At 28.4% G+C, this 23,000-nt stretch overlaps 1 protein-coding gene across 3 annotated transcripts in view; it reads right to left on the bottom strand.

The window, feature by feature from the left end:
- LOC132936125 (uncharacterized) overlaps positions 1 to 20,334 on the bottom strand; it is a 29,763-nt gene extending 9,429 nt beyond the window's left edge. Inside the window, exons 1-2 of one of the 3 annotated variants that reach the window (XM_061002813.1) lie at positions 20,283 to 20,334; positions 20,081 to 20,194 (exon numbers count right to left, since the gene is read on the bottom strand). The gene's annotated coding sequence lies outside the window, so the exon portion shown is untranslated. Of the gene's footprint in view, positions 1 to 12,711; positions 12,896 to 14,401; positions 14,511 to 20,080; positions 20,195 to 20,282 lie in introns of those variants that run through there. The other 2 variants (XM_061002811.1, XM_061002812.1) reach the window with 2 other exon arrangements.
- Positions 20,335 to 23,000: the final 2,666 nt, after the last annotated feature.

Here is a 23,000-nt window from a genome sequence, read left to right as displayed (position 1 = left end):
TACATAGGTTGTGTATAGGGCATAGGCAATGAAATTCCCAATAATTTCTGAACTATTATTAAGTGAATTTGAAGCATCTTCTAAGTTTAAAAGAAATTAAATGAAAAACAAAAGTTATTTTTTAATTTAGGTAGACTTACTCTCTTATAAATTCATAATATTATAAATCTACAATTTAAAAAAAAAAATTATTATTCAAAGACAAAATTAATAATTTTTATGACATTGAAAGCGTACTGAGGAAGCATATTTTGTTCTTTTAAATTGTTTCCGTTTAAATATAGCACAAAACAAGCTTATGGTAAAAAACAGCTATAAAATATATGCACATTTACCCCGTACATGGTTTATATTATAACCGGGCATGTTAATATTCACCATTGAAACGTTTTAATAATAATAAAAATGTAAGCCAATTACGTCCTGACTCCCGAGTCGAGACTTATGATATTATCATAACGATCGGTAGTATTAATATTATTGTTATTATTCGATAGATCGATCGAACAGGACCCCGAATAAAGGTGCGTTCACAGCTTGACGTGTCGTGTCGTGTTCGTGCATGTAGGTAAAAAACTGTCGGTAACACAGTAACAACGAGTTGTCAATCCAACACAACACGGCGAATTGTGTGGGTACGCCATAAAGACAATATGACTTATTATATGTAGCAAAACACAATATTAACAGAGTTAGCGAAAAAAGAAAATAGACCAATAATTATTTAAGTGAATAAAGTCCATATTTTACTGAGCGGGCGAGTGGGTCTCTGGTAGCTTATACGTTTTTTTTTTTTCATCAGTCACTCGGGTATAAGCGAGGCCATTTAAGGATTTATTTTTAATGTTTATTTAATATTATTATTATTACAATACATTGATAATAAGGCTATAGGTGCCTATTGTTTTTGTGGAAGAGTGCCAATTTAGTTGCGTGGTCGGTTTGGGGGTGAATGGATGATAATAATATATGGAAGAATATCTAATATGAACTTGCATGGACTATAATGGAACCCAATGAATCAATATTTAATCGGTTTTCATACAGTATTGGCGATACGATTACAATATTATAATAATAATATGCAACTGCAGCCATCGCGTATCGGCAACCCTATCGGACATCGGTGCCCACACTGCACGTACGTCCAACACGCCGTGTACAGTAATTGTCGATAACGTTAAAATATAGTTTGGTGTATAATTATTATCTTATCTGCATTTATTGGGTGTTGTTACAAACGAAATAAACATGTCAAACACAGTATATTATATTACTTTATACGTCCATATATTATTATGCGCTATATAAGTATTATAGGTATATTATAGGTATTATCGTATATTATAAACTTGTATAAATATTATAGTACGGAGCCCGCCGGGTAGAGTGGCAGTTTTTTTTCTTTCTGTTAGCTCACAATATACAAATACACTTGTCTAGCGCATTACAAATATTATTTTATCTCTAGTGCGGTGTGTGCATATGGTTTTAAATCTTTGTTGGTTTTGGTACAAGAGGGCTTAATACTCCCAGATAAAAATTACGCCCAATCGTTCGATTCTTCGGTGGATTGACACTATAGACGCGTATTTGAAATCGCGAGTATATTATATCGACAATAGGTATTATGAATAAAATATATATTATACAGCTGGTAGTCAGGTACACCTATTATAGTACAGCCGGTAATAATATGTCTATATATAGTCATCTCTACTATATATACCTACTCAAATCGGTCACGTTGTCGAGCATAAGCGTTTAGCTATAATATAAAGATTTAAAGATTATAGAAATCAATATTAATCTATTAGAAATTTAAAATTAGTAAAAATGGTCTGAGTACCTATAAAAAGTACATCTATTTTATAATTGTATGTAGCTAGGTAGTTATTGGTAGTCGTAGTTTCCAATCTGCTAAACCTATCATCATTGGACAATATCCTTCGTTAATAAGGTTTAATCGCTAAGAAACATTAGTTACTAGTTTTAACTTCGATTTATATACATCAAATTTCATACAAAAATTATCTTCTTTATAATAATTTACAATAAAAAAAAAGGGTCCTCATTAGAAAAAAATAAGCTAACATCTCTACGGACATTCTTTAAATGTGGAAAAAATATCTAAAATGTTATATAAAATATACTCATTACAAGTATAGGCACTTGAAAATTCCAATAATCAAAATTTTAATAAATGCAAAAATAAAGAGTACAATGGGGGTGCCCAATCTCGGTGAAGCATACTGTTTAATCCAGTAGTTCCCAACCTTTTTCATTCAACGCCCCCCCCCCCCCCTTGTAAATTTACTAAAATCTCATTCCCCCCGGCCCGCCCTTAAATTAGAGTTTAGGCGATTTTTTTCGGCAAGAAAAAAAAGCAACTACTTATTTACTATTATTATTTTCATAATTTTAAAATTTTTTATAAATAAATTTAGGAAGTAATAATATTAAGTATAAGAATAAATTATTGAGTATAAAAAAAAAAATATGAATATAAATTATATAAATAATATAAGTAAATTTAACTCATAATAAAGTGATTTCAATTTTACACATTGTAAAATAACATAATTATTTTCGTAATTCCATCATCACTATATCCCCCCCCCCCCCCCCGGTTGGGAACCGCTGGCTTAGTCGACAGTAGCTGCATTTGTTATAAAATATTACTTTAAAACACTCTTAGGTATAGTGCCTGTATTGTATGCTTATTAGAGCCTGTTAGAGCCAGTTTCCCCTTTGCATATTGTACTAATGTACTCTTGTCTATTGAGTACTAATGTCTACTATCGATCAAAATAATTAAACTGAATAACCAGTCACCACCGAACAATAAGTTTGTCGTCAATGCAGTATAATATAATCAGTACTTATAGAATTGACAAAAATAAAACTCGAATACGCTCGCATTGATATTAATATATTATTATAATAATTTCAGAGAAATGTTTGAGTGAAAATTCAGAATCGAAATTTCTACAACCATGCAAAATTATTTGTGTTTACAGTTATCTCCGTTGTATTATATTTTATAATGTCTGACATCCGATGTTCATGTTTTAAAACTTAAACTCCTGAAAAAGTCCAATTCAAATTATTCAAATTTTCTATAAAATCCTATAATAATTTGAAAAAGTTATGGGAACGCATTCAGATATTCAACTTGAGTCATATTTAAACTTTTGAAATAATTAAGAAAACTTTATTACATTATGAATTTCTGTGAAGAGTGGAGGTGAAAATATATAAACAAATAGTTTAGTCCAACTCGAATACTCGAAAAGTTATGTTTTTATTTCGTTTCACTATTATTAAAAAAAATATATGTCTATAGGTACGAATATCAAAGTAGATATTATAATTAACATTTGTATAATAAAACAAATTCAAAGAATTTTCAACTATAAATTTTAGCAAATCTAAATTTGAATGGGTTTGCTTATATACATTATCAGGTAATGATGTGTATACCGATATATTATGACATAACAAACCGATAAATACAAGCATTAACTATAAAATAGATTTCATTTTGATTCAATTAAAGTAGCGAAATGAATTAATAGTTCAATCTAATTTAATATATTATTATAGAAATTATAATATAAACTAAAAGGAACGCGTTCAAAGGGTAAAGTTATGATGCAATTTAAAAATTTGATGACGAGACGAAATTAAAGACTACGAATAATTTAATTTAAAAAATCTGTAAATGCAGCATTTTATTATGAATGATCTTATGAGCGTGATACACATTACACGTGTCAGTTAGATTAATTCATTTGGTTTGAATATTATAAACCATATAGACTATAATGACCATATAACTATTCATGTAATCGCGATTGAGCAATAAATCATTTGATAATATCATTTCCAACGTGATGAACATTAATAAAAATATTTTATTATACTCATACATTTTTATGTTTATGATAATTATATTAGGTATTCAGTATATCTAACAACTTAAAAAAAATAAAATTGTTCTTGAAATCTGTCATTACCAATACCATGTATACCTAACTCACCTAAACTAATGTTTATTTTCAGTTCTCAATGATTATAGATTTTCAGAAAATCAACGAATCCTTTAAAAATGTAATAATTATCTGACGATAGGAATTTTATTTGTAAAAAAAAATGTTCAATATTTCAAAGTTTAAATAATGAAGACCGAAACAAAATACATGTACAAGAAAAATTATCTCATGAAAATGTTTATTCTTGTACTTGTTTCATGTTTAAAAAATCCACTTAACGAGTCTTGTTGTACTTTTGTAATATTACTGATGATCTACGCCTGTAGAATTACACACGTCACTAAAATTGTGTAATTTAAAAAATAAAATTAGAAAAAACCTATATTTAAAACATTTTTTTTTTTTAAATATTTTGAATTATGATAATCATTGCCATAATACCATCACATGATATAATATTAACACACGTTTTTTTTTACCGAAAAACCTGGCACCCAGTGTATACCTATAGTACGCGGAAACTTACCTGAAACGGAAATACGTGAGAATTTTTCCAATTTTGGCTTGCAAAGCAAAAACAAAATTGTCGTGTCAAATTATTGATAAATAATTTTATTTACCGATTCTGATTTGCAACGTCAACGGTCCCCCCTCACCCTTTGAAATAAAAATCTCGTAACCGACCACAAGTATATATTATATTGAGTAATATGTAACGTATTGAGTGACATGTATTTTATGCATTTTCAAAAACTTAATTTGTGTACTCGAAAAAAAAATATTTAATTATAATATGTAAGCAAGTTAAATTTGCTGAATATAATATCGTTTTCACACTTTTCAAATGCAAACACATTATTATTTAATCATCTTCGTAGAAGATTACCGGATTGTTTTTTTTACCTTAAAAGTAACGTCAAAATATCGTAGTAGGTACCTATAATATTATACTTTTCAGTATGATTTAGAATACTGATGAGTGATTTGATCTAATAATAAATCAAATTTTAATTTATATTAATTTTCGAATTTAAGTAATATGTATCATTATACTGAATTAGTTATTTTTAAAAAAAATGTCATGTACAAAAGTCTGTACAAATAAATATCGATTGAAAAATAATTTTATCATCAACATTTATCTAAAAAAAATAGTCATACATAAATTGAATTAATAAAAATGATATATGAAATTATAAAATTTGAGTTAAAAACTAAAGTAAAGAAATTTTAGAGAATATTTGATGTTCTGTTCGTATAATAAAATAAATTAACATAAAAAAGCCAAATTACAGTATATATTTATATACCTATAGTAAGATTTAATTTAATGATGATAAATTTAATTATAAATGTATGGATTCTCAACTTGCTCTAAGCAGCAAGTGCTATACATTTAAACAATAAAAACAAAATAAGGTACCTAACAATATTTTAAATTTACATTGTACCTACCTATAGTAGTCGTATTTAATATAGCCTATGGGTATACTACCTAGCTGACCATTAACAAACACGAAAAATAATAATGTCATTAGTTTTTTTTTTTTGAAATGGCAAATAACAATAATTATAATTCAACGAATTATGCGAAAGTTAAAATTAATCATCAGAATAATATTTTAGTTTTGTAGGTAATTAACGTTTCCGTTTTATTATTCGAAATCATTTTATTAACTTATATACTATTATCTAGTGATTAGATTACTGAAAAAAAGAATTATGTTACATTAAGTTATTAAATGACAGACATATAAATTGAATTTAAAAATGAAAAAAAAAATGTCTAAAAAATTAGATAAAAAATTATCTAAAAACATGCGTAACGCAAACAAACACGCTGATGTATGAAATTAAAACGCCAGAATATACCAACGTAATATTATAGGATAGGTAATGGCATAAATATAATACTCGAACTTTAATGCGAAACATAAGACGGTTGTCACGTATATATTTATGTCTTTGGAGGCAAATAACGAATCGTGCGTATATATTATTTCGTTGGAATTAATTTGGCAACTTCTCCTTATGTACAATATTTGTGTTTGGAGCGTATATCGATGAGAAGAAAATAATATCACGTGAGAACGCGAACATGGTATACTATTGTAATATAGGTACCTAAACCTAATACACAATAATATTTATATATTGCTTACGATAAATTCAATAACGATGTATGATGCTCGGCAATAACGTTTCTGCCGTATAATATCTATGTACCTTTCAAATAAGTGCGAGGATTTTGCTCATTCGATATACCTATAAGATAAACAAATGTAGGCGATCAGTTTTAATTTGGCTGCAAGGGGTTAGGATTTCAAGTGTCAGAGCTGGTAGCTTTGAAATATTACCTACACGATTATGAAACTGTGTAGTCACGAATAGTGCAGCATAATTTGCTTACCATGGATATGTTTTTTTTTGTTATTGTATACACGGTATAATGTGTTTGTAACCATGATAGCCGGCACACGCTTTATTAAAGAATGATTCTGTTATTCTTATAATAATATATGATGAATATGATGAATAACATTATGATAAATAGTAAAACATTTGAAATATCACATTGGTCATCGATATTTTTCCGGCATAATGTATAATATTATAAAAGTTAAAATACTCTATTATACATTTTACATTGGTAGTAATATTATGTGGGTATACCTACTCAATAAACACTCTCTGTATCTTTTCTCTTTTCCTCGAGAATTAATTTTGTTTGGATTAAATACTGTTTGTCGTTTAACTACCTACCTATACTATTAAATCTTCACTTTAATCTCGTCAAGTGCCTATAAGTGCGTTAAAAAAAACCGTAACAATAATCAATAAATATTGAAACATAGCTTTAGGTATTCTATATTATAATAATAATAAATTGTATTCGAATGTTGTAAGATAATTCAAGAAAATAAAATAAAAACTTATAAAGGAAATTATGAGAAATCAATAATAGGTTTAATTTGCTTGAAATGTTAGATTTAGGTACCTAGGTATTCAGTTTTAATTTTTTAATCCAAAACATTATTACCTATAAAATAATATGGAAGTACCAAGTATGTACCTAATAATATCGTTGATAGTCATAAAAAAATTTAATTTAAATTTAATAAAAAAAGTTCAATAAATAGCATGTAAAAGTTTATTTTATTTTATAGTATTAAATTTAGTATTAAGTAGGTATATAGCTATATAAAACACACAAAGTATAGTATGATGGTACGCATTGTGTAGCATCTTGTCACATCTTATAACAGTTTTGTGCGACCTGAAAAGAGTAGTTTTACAATTTTTTTTATCAAACTAAATTGTAAAATAGTTATTGATTAAATGATAAACAATTAATATGAATTTATCGTTAATATATTATGAAAAAAACTTTAAATCAACAATAATTATTCCAACTTACATTTTTTTAAGTTTAACATTATTATTATTGTTCGACTTTAACAGAATATGATCAAATCTCAGATACCTAACTTCCAAATGCCCATACATAAATAATAAAGTATAAAATATAAAACATATCTATACTGGGCTGTCAGTTTATTTTAGTTGGTCATACATTTAAGTATTATTTGAATTTTTACGAAGATTTAAAAATATCTAATGTTAGTAAAAATTACATAATTACAAACTACAAATTATTATTGAATAAATATACAAATTCATTTTCTTAATAAAACTGAATTATTTTATAAGATAAAATCACTGCCTTCAAATAATTGTAAATATTATAAACAATAAAGTGATTCTATAAAAATTGTATTAAAATGTTTACCTGTTGCAGAAATCTAACTGAAAATATGTCATGCAAATAACAAATATTTTGTTTTATATTATTACGTTATATTTATATTTATTATTTAGTATAAATATATAATCAATAGTGGACAGTAACTATGAAGTATAAATGGTTTATAGTTTTAATAATTTTTATGAACACATGCAACATTACCTATACTTTTTCACCTTTTTGTAAAAATCAAAACTATAATTAAACGAGTAAAACTATTGTTACTTAAAAATATTATAAATACTATGCAGGTAAAGTACTTGGATAATTCTATATTATTTTAAAGTTTATATGAAGTTTATTTTAAACACCTGAAAATATTAGTTATTTTATCACATAGACTATGTTAAGCGTAAAGAGCAAGCACAATATAATTTGCTGTAAATCACTATCGTGTAATTTTTATACTGTAAGCAATTATATTATTCAACTTTGTAAATAAAACTAAAAATGTTTTTAAATAAACGAATACATACATTTTAGAAATAAAATTACAGAAAATTATTTTAAACGGTATTACCGTACCACAAAGTTGCAGCTAGAGAAACATTTTAATGCAAATATGTGGATAATAATTTCGAAACTTAAATATAATTATAGTAATATTTTCAATAAATACATCCTACATTTGGGCGTAACACCTTTCGCTCAAAAATGACGTTTCCCATTTGCCCGTGATTTCTATCTATTTTTTCCCCACATCGCCAAAAAAAAAAAACAAAACCAAAATCAAATAAATGTCATCATTGTGATTTAGTTACACTTACTACCATCAATGTTACTAATGGAAAATATTTGTAGAATATAAAATTGAATAATGATTTTTTAAATATATTTTGGGAACTACTTAGGTAAGTAAAATGATTGAAGTGTTTGGTAGGTATATTGCTATCGGATCTAATTACAATAGAGTTATATATTAAAATTTGTTTTAAAGAACGAAAAAAAATCATCGCAAATTACTACAAAAATGGAAATTGGAAGATGGATACTTTGCAATTTTTGAATATTATATGTTATTATTAAATTCCAAAAAGTAGATGAAAGCTGATTGTAGAAAAATATTTGAAATCATGTTCTGGAAATTTGATAATTAAAGTATTATGTAGGTACCTAAAGTAAAGTAAATATTTTCTAATAATTTCTTTGGGTTGTAAATTTATAGGGAATTAACATAATGATCACCATTGATAATAACAATAAACTTTATTGTTAGTGTTTACCTAATTTTCAAATGTTTGGTCGTTAACGAAAAATGAACCTGTGCAAATAGGGTAAAATAATTGTTGAGCGAAAAGGGAACGTGGGCCATGAGGGGTGAATATTACCCCTAGGTTCTAGGGGTAACACCGTAAGACATGCCTAATCCGAATAAGCTGAATATGTAATTATAATTTATTGTAAGACTTAATAATCAGCCAAAGACATTTTGAAAAATATGATATTGAGAATAGTGTATACCAAGCGATTATTTGTGGTAAAACATAATCGAAATAATTGATTTCGAGCAATTAGCTCCGTGTCAATGTACAATGCAACAAAGGACTGTAAAACAAACAAATACAAAAACCAAACCCAATTAAAAATTTGGTGGTTAAACGGATATTTTATCAATCGGAACATTCGGAGTGGGTTGGTCCAGTCGTCTGTTGGATAACACTAAGTGAGTAAAGTACGATGAAGTTCTCTGCATATTAGAAAATAAGTCATCGTGCTATGATATTTTAATGTGCATATTTATTTATGTCATATAGTTTGTAAATTGTAGTGCACCTCGAAGTATAGATACATATTATAGCCAACATTAACCCTACCTACTCTCATGTTATATTGTACAACTTTATTTTATAATTTATTATATTTTGTGGTAACGAATAAAATGTGCAGAACATTATAGACATAGATGTTAATGACTGGGGAGATGACGTGTGCAAAATACAGATACCGAGATTCACCGTGTAAAACGAGTTAACAAACTATTTTATGGGTGCAATTTGATGTAATGAAAACGGAATTTAACTATTGCAATAAAAAAAAATGCTTGTCTCGATGATAGGTCATGTCGATAAATATAATAATAATAATAATAGCATAACATTTTATAAGTAAAATAACGGTTTGATGAAAAAATAATATTAGGTATTTTCAGTGCTGCAAAACTTGCAATGGTGCTGAATTCTATTCGAACTTCATCGTGTATAATACAATTTTAGTTTTCAATAATATCATAATAATTAATAATTATTGTGTGTTGCGGTGATAATAATATTATTATATCCTTGACAAAGGTATAGGTAGGTACTGCAATCGACACGGTGATGGTTGCAGTTTTTTGCGTGCACCCGACGAGTGATTTGCATATTACTATCATTATTGTAGTATTTCGACAGCTAGGTATGTTTAGATATAATAATACTATAGTATAATATACGTGTCTGCCGGAGTGCGCACACATTTTCGGTGTGGTCGCGGAATGGTTGGTTAGGTTAGGTCAGTGTAGCTAGATGAACGGTCGTTGAGCCATGTACGGAGGTAGGTACGTCGAAATAATAAAATTTGAAGTAGATAGATGGAGAAGGAGAGAGAATAAAAACCAGAAAATAAAAGTGGCCACGTCACGACATCATTATTATTATTATTATTATTATTACAGAACAACCGGCGTGCGGTGTACTGTGAGTATAATATGTAATATGCATAGGTTTATATTATATTGTACAAGGTACGCGCAAACAATATTTTCCCAGTCGATTATAACAATATTATTATTATTGAAATAAATAGTCGACTGTGCGCGTCAAAACAAAAGGCTGTCGTCGTAGGTGGGAGACCAAATGATTATAAAATAATAATAATAATAATACAATACTTAACAGCTAGGTAATATAGGTACCCGATATCGTATCATTATTTAAATATGCAAATCGTGGAGCAAAGTGGTGAGGCGAATCGTACGGAAATGTAACAATACAACTGATATTTATAAGCTTATAACAATAATAATAATAATAATCAAAGGGCCAAAGATCGTCGATACCGCAACCGCGGACAAAACGATTACAATGTCGTGGGAAATAGATTTCTTTCGTTCGGTTGGGGCGATGGCATTGGGCACTGTCTCCCGTTTGTATAATGATATTGGAGATTATTAGGCATATTTTTGTCGTGTAAGTAAAATGTATAATGTTTTATTATTATGTACCAGTCGAGTGTCGAATCAAGTACTCGGAGAAAAAAAAATCAAAATTGACAAACGGTTCTGAGCACGAAGCTTAATGTGTGTGCACAATGCAGAAAAGTTTAATCAAACGTTTGAAGCGCTCGAAAAATAAAAATAATGGGTTCAATGTTAAATGTCAATATTTTTACAATTATAGTTTAAAAAATGTACGGACCAACGGTATTTAATTTTTAAAATGGGCTTGTGACTTGTGCAATTGAAAATTGTACGATAAAATAAAAATCTGAAAAAGTGATCAGTTTCATAAATTTCTTGAATTTTTAGAATATTATAGAATAGGGTACATCTACCTACCCATAAGGTATGAACATTCTGACGGTAAATATTTGGTTGGAATTCAAAATCTCTAGAATTATTTATTTTTTTAATTAAAGCGAAATTATATTTATTGTGCTGTACATTTCTCCGAACAGTGTAAAAATATCCACTTAGAACGTGCCTATATAATAATAAAATAAACAAGAAACATATTATAGCATCGTCGTCAAACCACGAACGCTCTTTGCCACTCATTGCTCAAAATTCGAACATATGCAATTGCCATGAAAAATATAAAAACGGTCGAGAAACTAGGGAACACCGAGAAATACATGACATGATGAACATTTAGTAGGTAGTTTTCATTTTTTGGGTAAAATTCCGATCGACTACAGTTGCAATAAGCGGTTAACATTGATTGCGTGGGCGAGTGGAGTCTCTATAATATTTATAATACAATTGATGCGACTTCCTTAACGATTTAACACGGGAATTAGTATGACGTGTAAATATACATATGGAAGTTAAGTGACCACGTAAGCGTTTAAATAACTGTACGGGGCTGTAAGGGTTACCACGCAGCGATGCGAATTCATATAATATATTTAAATTTCGGTATTTACCCTTCGATCGGAAGGGAAAGTTTTCGTGCGCTAAGTTGATATCATGTTAAACGTTTTTTTTTCTACTGTTTTAGTAGATTCACTGTAACAATGTAATATAATATAGTATTAACGGACAAGTCACGGTGTCCGGAGAACAAGTGCCGCCATCCCCCACCCGGTCATGGCAGATACCTACGGGTGCCCACTTGAAAATTTGCCATAAACTACACACACGTGTTTACCAACCAACAGATCCTCCCCTACAAATAAACAAAACAAACAGCTAATGGCCATAGTTGCCGGGCTTAATGACCAATTAAAAAAAAAATATATATATAGTATTAAGACTGGTTATCATGATCGACACGAGATTCGCTCCTCCGGAGAAATTCAACCCGCCACAAAATAATGAATTCCGCAAAACATGACGCTATAACGTTACAGTCGTTAAAGTTTATAAGTACCTATACTTTCCGCCGACGTCATTGTCGGCGAAAAACGCGAAAACTCATTGCGAAATATTATATCTATCTACCTATACCTGTCAGAAGAATTGTATTGGACACTGCAGCTCACTGCCACTGTATAATATTATTATGTTAAGGTGTTACGCGCAACAGATAGTATGTATATATTATGATCGAACAATATTAATATAACGATATAAAAGTAGGCAGTGCAATATAATATGTATAGTTAATTATATTATTATTATTATTTAGGTATGCACTTTTGGTATGTTATGCATACACACACGTACAACAGTAATAGTAGTTAGGTATGTGCATGTGTAGCGTCAACACTTACGATAATTACATGGTCCGACGTTTTCCGGCGGACGCGAGTCGTGGCGGTGCAGCGGACGTGCGGTGGAAAACCACGACGGTCACGCCGGGCGGACGTTTTTCGGAGTGCATATCTTCGGCGGCCGGTCAATCGTCGATCGTCGCGGTAGGGAGGTTTAAATAAAAAAATTCGTCCTCTCTCCGACCTAATGCGATGTACATCAACAACAATAACGATAACAATAATAATAGCAATATATCATTGCGTTGTAATCATAGATATTATATATTATTATTATTATTATGAATGCGTCGTTTCGCGGGTCTGCAACGCGGTTATCGCTCTCCGACCGTCGTCGTGTCCTCTCTCCGCGAATTATTGTTTTTCGACATCCGTCGTCTTTGAAGGGCCGATACGGCGGGGACGGGGTGCCGAGTGACTTTCGGGCGGCGTGTACAGTGCCGTAGAAAAAAACCGAATTTCGGGGGAGGAAAAACACTTTGGAGCAACACCGAGAAAACGGCACCTGATGAGGGGGTCGCGTGTTTCGCGTGTTTCGCGGACGTCGACGCCGAGAGCAGCGGCGGACGTGCGCGCTCGCTATATTTCCACTACCAACTGGCGTCTGACGGGGCCCGACCGACCGGTGCCGCCGCCGCCGCTGTTGCCCACTACACACGCGTATTATACATTATTATATTATATTATTATGTAGGTACACATACAATACGCGGTATTGTAGTATAATAATGTAATATTATGTTTATTATTATTATATTGTATTACCGCGGCGCACCGCTCTGTACTAGAATATAATATTATATTATTATTCATCATCATTAGGGTAATTTCCATACAGTGCGCGTGCGACGACTATAATAATATAATGTATGCGTCGTCAATTATATTATTATTTGTTATGCACTGCACGAATACATTATTATATTATTATATTAAAATATTATTATGACATACGATGATAATAATAATAATATAATATTATGATGACGTTTCGTGTCAACTTATAAACTAGGTACCTACTAAGTAGGTACATATTATTATGATATTATGTTCCGAGTGTGTATTATATATTATTATGTACCTATATATATATTATTATTACCATCCCGTTAATGTAAATAATTGAGACACTTTTGTAAGAACAATAGTGCCCAATTCCGACTTTCGCAAATCTTTCTTTTTCGGGACGCAAACAACATTTATTCGCAGAGAACTAAACATTTCACGGTATTTTTTCATTCTTCTTATTTGGTGCAGATACCCATTCTCACATGGTTTTCCGTTTACGATGGGTCCAAAATCATAATTTAAAAATCGAAAAAAATTGCTCTAGACGTATAAACTAAACGTGGGCATTTCGAAAACAGTGATCCCGATGCTCATCATTTAAGTGTCTCGAGAGATCATAATTTCGACGACTCGTGTCGACCAGTGTTTTATAAAATTCGGACGGGACCGATAGTGAAAGTGCGAAGCGACCGAGGATGGTGGCGCGGCGATCGGTTGTCGGCGAGAGGACAGCGGTCCGAGAGCCTTGCGGAAAATGGGAAATTTTCTCGCGCGGTCGGCGTACAACTTGTTGTTATCGTGTAATATAATATTATTGTGTTGTGTTTTCGTGTATTACATTGTTATGATATTATGTTAACTATCATTATAATATTATTATTGTTATAATTGTTATCATTACCTGCGGCCCACGGCGGTGCCGGTGTTATTTTACACGTATGTGCGTGGTGTGCGTGATCTTGACGTGACGAGCTCGAGACGGACGGACCGCTCGGACGAGTTGTGTCGACGGGACCGAACTGGACGATGGAGCCGACCGCCGCTGGCGCCGCTTTTGTCACCGCCGCCGCCTCCCGCAGGGGCGGCCACCGCCGCTCGCCCGGCGCGCACTGCGCAACCGCGACGCCGCCTCTTTCACCCGGACAGTTATCAATTCCGGCGGCAGCGGCGGTTCAGCTAGCCGGGATCAACCGTTTTTGTTTGTTTGCTTGTTTATGTGTTGGTGTGCTTGTGTTTGTGAGTGTTTGTTTGTGAGAGCGCTCGCTCCCGATTCGTCCGAGCTTTGGAAATGTTAAAAAGTTCCTATCCTTTTTTTTCGATTTCTTCGACCTTCCGCGTGATCATTAAAAGTTTTATACATTATTTGTGTCTAACGATAGCGCACACACACTGTCAATTGCGACTTAAGTCGCTAAACGATCATAATAATATATACCTAGAATTATCATTGCGGTTGACAGGATTTCCCCTTAAAATAGGAAAAATCGTAAAACGATAATATTATATAACATACTAGGACGAAGGTAATTCATTTAAAATAATTTAAAATTTACTACTTTTTAGAATTTTTGTTTATTCAAGATTTATCATCGTAATAATATTATGTTTCACTGCAGCGGCATATGATATATCAAAAAGTTTTAAACCGTGCAAAATTGCGGCCATCGGCCTTACATATTATAATATTATTATAACATAAAACTGGCTACGATATTATTCCATATTATCGTTTTTTCGCCCTCATAGATGAAATACTTATCAGACGCACACATTGTTAAAAAGCATTTGTCGAAAACTTCTAATGCTTATTAGACGTAATCCAAAACAAACTAATGTTTTTTATCGACTCATGTACACCTATTAATAATACCGATACAAGATGTATGACGTATTGATAATAATTTAAACATTACCAATAATTGTATACATTTATCCCACAGCCTTCAAAATACCGAATGCCCATGCCATCCATTGAAATAACTATAATAATAGGTACCTATCTGAAATATCTTTTATAAAATCATATTATAATATACTTGTTGATTTTTTTTACAGTAAGCATTCGTTATCGGGAATATTATGAATGTAAGATTATTTTTATTTATCTTATCTGAGACCGTCGTAAAATAAAATTAAAAAAAAAAATTGTTTTTTAGTACTTTTCATCGTTAAAATTTTAAGTTTTTACTTTATTTTGAAAGTTAACTTAAAACTTTAATTTCATATTCCAAAGCAAAATATTCTTCTGAGAATTTTAACATAATAATATAAAAGCGAATTTTGAACGAATATTTTATAAGTTATTACTTATTAATAGCATTTAAAGTTTTGATGAGTGGGGTGGAACGGTGGTATCCATCAAAATATTGGTTCACCAGTGCTATTATAAATTAATAATATACTTGAAGTTCGATTTTTATATTTAACCTATAATACTAAGTTTAAAATATAAAATAAAAAATATTCTGGTTTGGAATTTTAAAGTACAGATGTAATTTTTCATTCAAAAAATAAAACCTTTAAAAGTTATAATGATAAAAAATATTGTTTATATTGACTTCAATTTATGTAATAATAAATATTTACAAAAACGTTGATCTTTTTCAGATAATGAATGTTTAATGTTAAAATAATTACAATGTATATACAATCGAATGATATATAATATATATTTTTAAGTGAGTTATGAGTACCTATATAAAATATCACAATTTAAAAATACTCATACCTCGCTTAAAAAATTTAAAAACCATAAAAAATTAACCTATAAACACAGATGATGTTTTTACATTTAAGTTTTATGATAGCTATCATTTCACCGTGATATTAAAACTGTCCCAATTCAAAAATACAATATTGGTTCCGCTGAACGCAATTAATATTGTATGTTCTATAGGTACAGTTCATAAAACAGTGACAACACTGTCTTCATGTCGGTGTGACGTCCTCTTTTAATAATATGATCAAATAAAGTAGGTATATTGTACATTAAAATAATTTATATTACCTTTGGCATTACTTCTACGTTTTAATTGTATTTTATAGTAAAGCATTTTTAATAAAATTAAAATAAAACATTCTGTAATTTAGTAGCAGTAAAAAATAATGCAATTTTTAAATTGTTGTCGATATTAAATGTTATAAAATAATAACTTTCTTACGCATCATTGTCACTTTAAAATATTTCCATTAGTTAATAGAATACCTACATTATGAGATTTTATTAAACACAAATAAATACAAAAGACCGACTATAAAAAAATAGATTAATTCATAAAAATGTCTATACAATATTTATCTTTATGTATATATACTCAGATACCTGTTGAAAATAATTTTAATATTACAAATTAAATACCTACACCAACATTATGAAAATGTTCAACAAGTATAAGTTTATTGTTGATATAACATATTTTTTTCATGAATTAAAAAAAAATATAATATAATTACTTTTTATCAAGTACCAATTGTAACAATCTAGTGGTATTCATAGTTGGTAAAATATAAAAGTTGTACATGTGTCTACCTACTGTTAATATATTATTATATATATATATAATTTTTAAAATAAAAGTATTTAATAAGTATTATAATAATATTTTTTTTTATTTATATATACACAACGCTACTGTTGGTATATGACCTCTCAATAAATTTCAAAAAAAATGTATACTTACAGAAAAATAAATTTCAATTCCAATGAATAAAAATAACTATAAAAGTAATAACAATTAAAAATTATTCTAGGTTTAAAGTGAAGTGAGTTAATTATTATTTTTTTCATGAAATTCTATCACCGGAGTACCCTACACATTATACTAGGAACAAAATATAATTAAAATTATTAAATGTATTTTATCACTATTTCTACCTACCTTATAATAGAGAGGACAAACATTTTTTACTAGCCTCCAGCAAGTTAATACGAATCATGGACTGTTCGACCAGTACATCATATTGAAGGTACCTACTAACTAAAGTAATTACCCGACAAGAGATCATCCGAGTTTGACGCTAGCGCGTATGTGGATAAAATACAGCCATGTTACAATAAACAGTCCAAAATCATTGGGGATGATGAAATATACCCACCGTACGCGGTTTTAGACGGTTACAAAATAATATTTTCCATCCCGTTTGTAATAATTTATTATGGTTAATACTCGTTTAATACAGTAGACATTTTAATTTTGTGTTGATTTGTTAAGAACTTCAGGCAATAAAAAAACATTATTTTCATTAAAAAAATAAAGAAATATTTATTGCATAATATAATATTTGTTGTTAAATTTATTAATATAGACATATGGTATAGTATAATACTATACACCAGGAAAGAAAAGAAAACAATACGTCTTATCTGACCAATATATATTTTATTTTACAAAATACTGGATTCTTGGGCTCAAAATGAATTAACCACTAAACTAATAAATTTTCTAAATTTATGTACTATGCAAATTAATTTAGATATAAAGAAACAAAATAATGTAAATAATTGTAAATAACTAAAGGATAATCATATTGCCGTTGAAGCATTAAATTGTATAAAATACGCATAAAAAATATATTATACTCTCAGTTAATTAATTAAATTACATAGTTTTGCATTGTGGTTTTAAAATAAGACGTAATCAACTCACTAATGATTTAACTTCTGGTAATTAACTTTACTAGAGTATTGTACCGCCTAATACACTGAGAATACTCGCCCCCTTTATTCTTTAATAATACAGTAATAATTATTCAAATTCATATTTTAGGAATTTTTAAGTGTACTATTAGACTATAATTTCAAAAACTTCAAATGTTGTGTACCGTCAAAAAAAATATGGTCTATGATGGTAAGTACATAGTATATTAAATGATATTTGTATGTGAACAAAGCGAGTTTACATTTTTACTGCGGTTATCTCACTTTGTTAAATAGGCAATGTTCCGATTATTTTTTTTTTATTGTACTGTGTATACACATTATCGCAAATGATTATAAAAACTATCACAAATAAACATACTTTTAATTGTTTTAAACCCTTTTTTGAAATAATTTTTTCAAGTTATAAAAAAACTCGATTTGGCAAAATATAATTTTTTAATTTGCATTTTTAATTTATTTGATGGACAAATTATTATATCGAATTTATTTACGGGTTATTTATTTTGCGCTAGCGAAATCCTTAAATTTGTGTAAATTGATAAACACATGATTTTTCAAAAAATAATAATTTGGACGACTAGTTTTTGAATTATGATACTAAACGTACTTAAGACAATAGTCCTGAATAAAGGTTTTACATAAAATATAAAATATATTATATTATATTTAGAAAAGATGTAAAGTGCTTATTATACTCTGACAATTTGTATAAATTATTAAATGCTAATATTATTATAATAATAAAATTATAAATAATGCCTACTATAGTTAGGTACTATATAATTTTAAAATCAATATAATCGCCATTTTAAACCTATTATCATAAACATTTACCCTTATAGTACCTACATACATTTTAATAACTCAGAAAGTACCTACGTGTTTGATTATCAATGTATATTTATAATTTATGCCTATAGTTACATTAATATTTGTTTGTACCAAACAATCAACCTAACACTTTTCAGTGAAAAAGAGTATTGTATTATTCATTTGACACCACAATATTACTCTCATTAAAAGATATGAAAATATAACTATTCTGAAACACGGTCCTAAAATATTTAAGTATAGTTAAAAATTCCAAAAGTTTGTAATTTAAAATTAACCTTAGCTTAAAGAAAATTAGAGGTGAACATGCTCGGGGTTTCACACATTAACTGTAAAAGTCAGAAATAATTTTAGATTTTACTTAATACAATACAGTATCTAAGCTCTTATACTACAACAACTGCCTGCAATTATTAACGTATTATATATTTAATATAGTTACTATTATTTATTTTAAATTATTATTATTAATTATCATGTCAATCAGTGTTTAAATATTACCTAGGTATTTATTGCATGCACTAAAAATGCTATTTGAATGAAATATATTTTTCAACAAAATGTTTAATCTCATAATTATAATTGTTTATTTTACCTCCAAATAATTATTTTAATATCAATATAAATGTTATATTATTCAACAAATTGTTTTTTTTTTAAATTAGGTATACCTAGTTAATTTTTTTTAAAAATGGTGTTAATTAATATTATTTAATATTACCTATTTATATATAAAAAAAAATTAATTAATAATTACATTCGCATTTATTATGTAAGCTATTTATAAATGACATTAATAAATAATATTTAATTTTACCTTTTTATGAAAAAAAATAAATTTAAAATTACATTAACCATATTATGTAAACTATTAATAAATTTGATTTTATTTATATATTTATTGATGAAAAATAAAAGCGAAATACAAAAGAATATTTTTAATAGATTACCTATAAACTAATCGTAACGATTATAGTGCGTATGGTTTCAGACAGTGAGAATTATTAATAATTTTAAATATTATTTTATAATATACCTATGTGTTTTTTTGGTATCGTATAATTTATAATATTATATTGTGGTACTCACCTTATATTAATCGACGTTTTGTTTAGATAGTTGATCTCATCTATCCCGGCGAGTGGTCCTTTGTAGTCGGCAGCATTGTATATTTTCGTGTAGTGTTCCGACTGTAGCGGTTGGCTACAAATAAAAAATAAAAAAATATTAATTATAACGGCGAGAATTTCGTTTGTGAACATTGAACGTTAAACGAAATTTTCGTTCTCACCCAATCGAACGACCGCGACAGCCGCGGCGGAATAATCAGTGTTAAATACGCGCCACAGACCAGAGCAGAGTGATGTTCGGCCGTCCCAGACTAGGGGTTTTAAGGGTACAACAAGTCGTAGCTGATACCCGTAAGGCGCATACAGCGTCATGCGCAAACGCGCAATCTACAAATAATATTAATATTTCGTGCGAACTATAATAATTTATCATAACGTTTAAATGTATATATATATGCATAACATATTATCACATAAACGATTAAATGAAAAAAATTGTTTAAGCGCGTTTTTAGTTTGAACAACAACACTGTGACAAAAATACAAAATTATTATTAATCATAGGTATTAACCTATATATGTATATTATAGGTATATATTATATACATACGTTTATATTTTATAAAACTGATATTGTTTTATCGTGCTATTAACATTTTAAATAAACGCATTATTACTAATGAGTAATTGCATACAGAGTGACCCGAGAGAAAATAAAATATACACATACTTATTTGGATGTAATTAATATTTATAATAATATTTTTATTTTCACGGATAAATATTATTTATTTTTAATAGATACCATAATATTACGGAGCTAAAATAACGATTTATAGTATTTACAGAAGGATTTTGACACCGTTTGAATATGTTTAGACAATATCTTCTTATGTATGGGCAGTGCAATAATTAGAAAAAAAAACAAAAGCTGACGTGGAATAACTTCTGGAATCTAAAAAACACAACGACTACAAACTGTATTTTATGGGAATTTTAGATTTTGAAAATTGTATGTTTGATATGTTTCGCCTATCCTATTGATATTAACATTTATTTATTTACCAGCATACTATAGGTAAGCATATTGGTAATTAATTTTCACTTAAATGTTTTTTTTTAATCCAAATTGAATTAAATAAGAACCTAAAATAATTATAATATACACATGTGACTGATAATTGTTTATAATAATTTTTTGACTGAGAATCAAAAATTCAAAAATGCTGAGTGGTCTAGGATAAAAGAAAGCAATTACTTAGCTGTTAAGCAAAATATAATTTTGTGGTTTAATTTTGTATCTTATTCGTGAGTAAATAATAAACCAAACTTGTTCAATATATTATTTTTTAGAAGTTTATATTTCAAATCAAGAAGACGTTCATGTGTCTTTCAGCGTCTTACTAACTTTCAGAATATTAAATTTATTTTAAGCAAAATACATTTTGTATCTTTGATTGTATTAAAAGGATACATTTATTGGCCTATTGCCAAATTTAAATGTAAGAATATAATCCATGTAATTGTATAAGATTATAACATTGTATTGATATTTTAATATTTAAATTTTAAAGCGAGTTGTGAGCATTTTATATATTTATAACTCACATTAAAATATTTAAATGTTAATAAAATCTTATATGATAATATTCTTACCATTACATTTTATAAAAAGGCCAATTCAGTTTAATATTGGAACTAAACACACAAAATGGATTTGTATGAACTCACATTTGTTATACGTCATACGACTTAACGTTTATAAGACGGATTAACACGTCATGCGAGTGTGTATACTATTGTATCTTATAGAAATTATAATAAATGTATAACAAAAATAATAGAAATAAAATGGGAATGATTCAACTGTTTTATTTTGATTATAAGAAGTAAAGTAGTATCGGCTCACAACCTCAACGTTTACCACTGAATACTATGCTTTGGTTGAACATTTGTTGATCGATATTAAGTTGCGAACGCGTTTCAAGTTTCATTGGTCGACTTTATTTATAGTAAATACTTCTATAGTGCAATATGTGTAGTTTATTTGATATCGTATTATTTGACTATAAACGTTTAACCTGACTAAGTTTTTCATTTAAATTAAACACCGTTTAATATGGAAATTTGTTTTTTGATTAGAAAAGTTTGCATAACCGTGAATCATCATGGGTTAAAATACAAATTGTATTTATTAATTAAATAAATGTATAATTTATCATTATTGATGATATTTCACAATCAGCTGGACAAATAATACCGATATGAAATGCAGAAAAATAAAACTGAGGTATATAATTATTACCCATGTTTTAATTATAGTCTAGAACATAAACGAATGATTAATTGGTACCTACCTATTTTTTTTTTATGCAAGGCACCTCTCTTGTAACCGAGGTGAATAAATCTCCCGACTTAATTTACATAAACGTACTTTTATAAAATCTACACACACATATTTTTTCGTAAAGTGTTTTGAAAATATGATGTTTTACATTACAATACATAAACCATTTTATTGTTAGTACCTATTTGGATTCTTATTTTTCAAGTTAAACTAACATACGTATTATTCTTTCACAGTTTCATAATAGATACAAATGTACTACCTACTAGAAGAATTTATTACAAACAAAATGTTATGGATATTAAATATTAGAGTGTAAATGTTGATTGAACTAACATATAAATATATTTCGGCTGTTTATAATAATTAAACAAATTAATTAAAATACTAAAAAATTAAATATTCCCCAAAATATTTTTTGCAATTAATTGTCCACATGAAATATAATAAAATTACAATTTACAATTCACAATAATTTTATAAAATAAATTAAAAAAAAAATACAATAGTTAGTTATAATATTATTTAATTATTATGGTCATATTATTACAAGATTTATTTAATTTTCCATTACATGATTAAGCCCCTCTAA

This window comes from Metopolophium dirhodum, chromosome 1, assembly GCF_019925205.1.
Source record: "Metopolophium dirhodum isolate CAU chromosome 1, ASM1992520v1, whole genome shotgun sequence".
In the NCBI taxonomy this organism is placed as follows: domain Eukaryota; kingdom Metazoa; phylum Arthropoda; class Insecta; order Hemiptera; family Aphididae; genus Metopolophium; species Metopolophium dirhodum.
The sequence above is the reverse complement of the archived record's forward strand: the minus strand, read 5'-3'. Positions and strand labels throughout refer to the sequence as shown.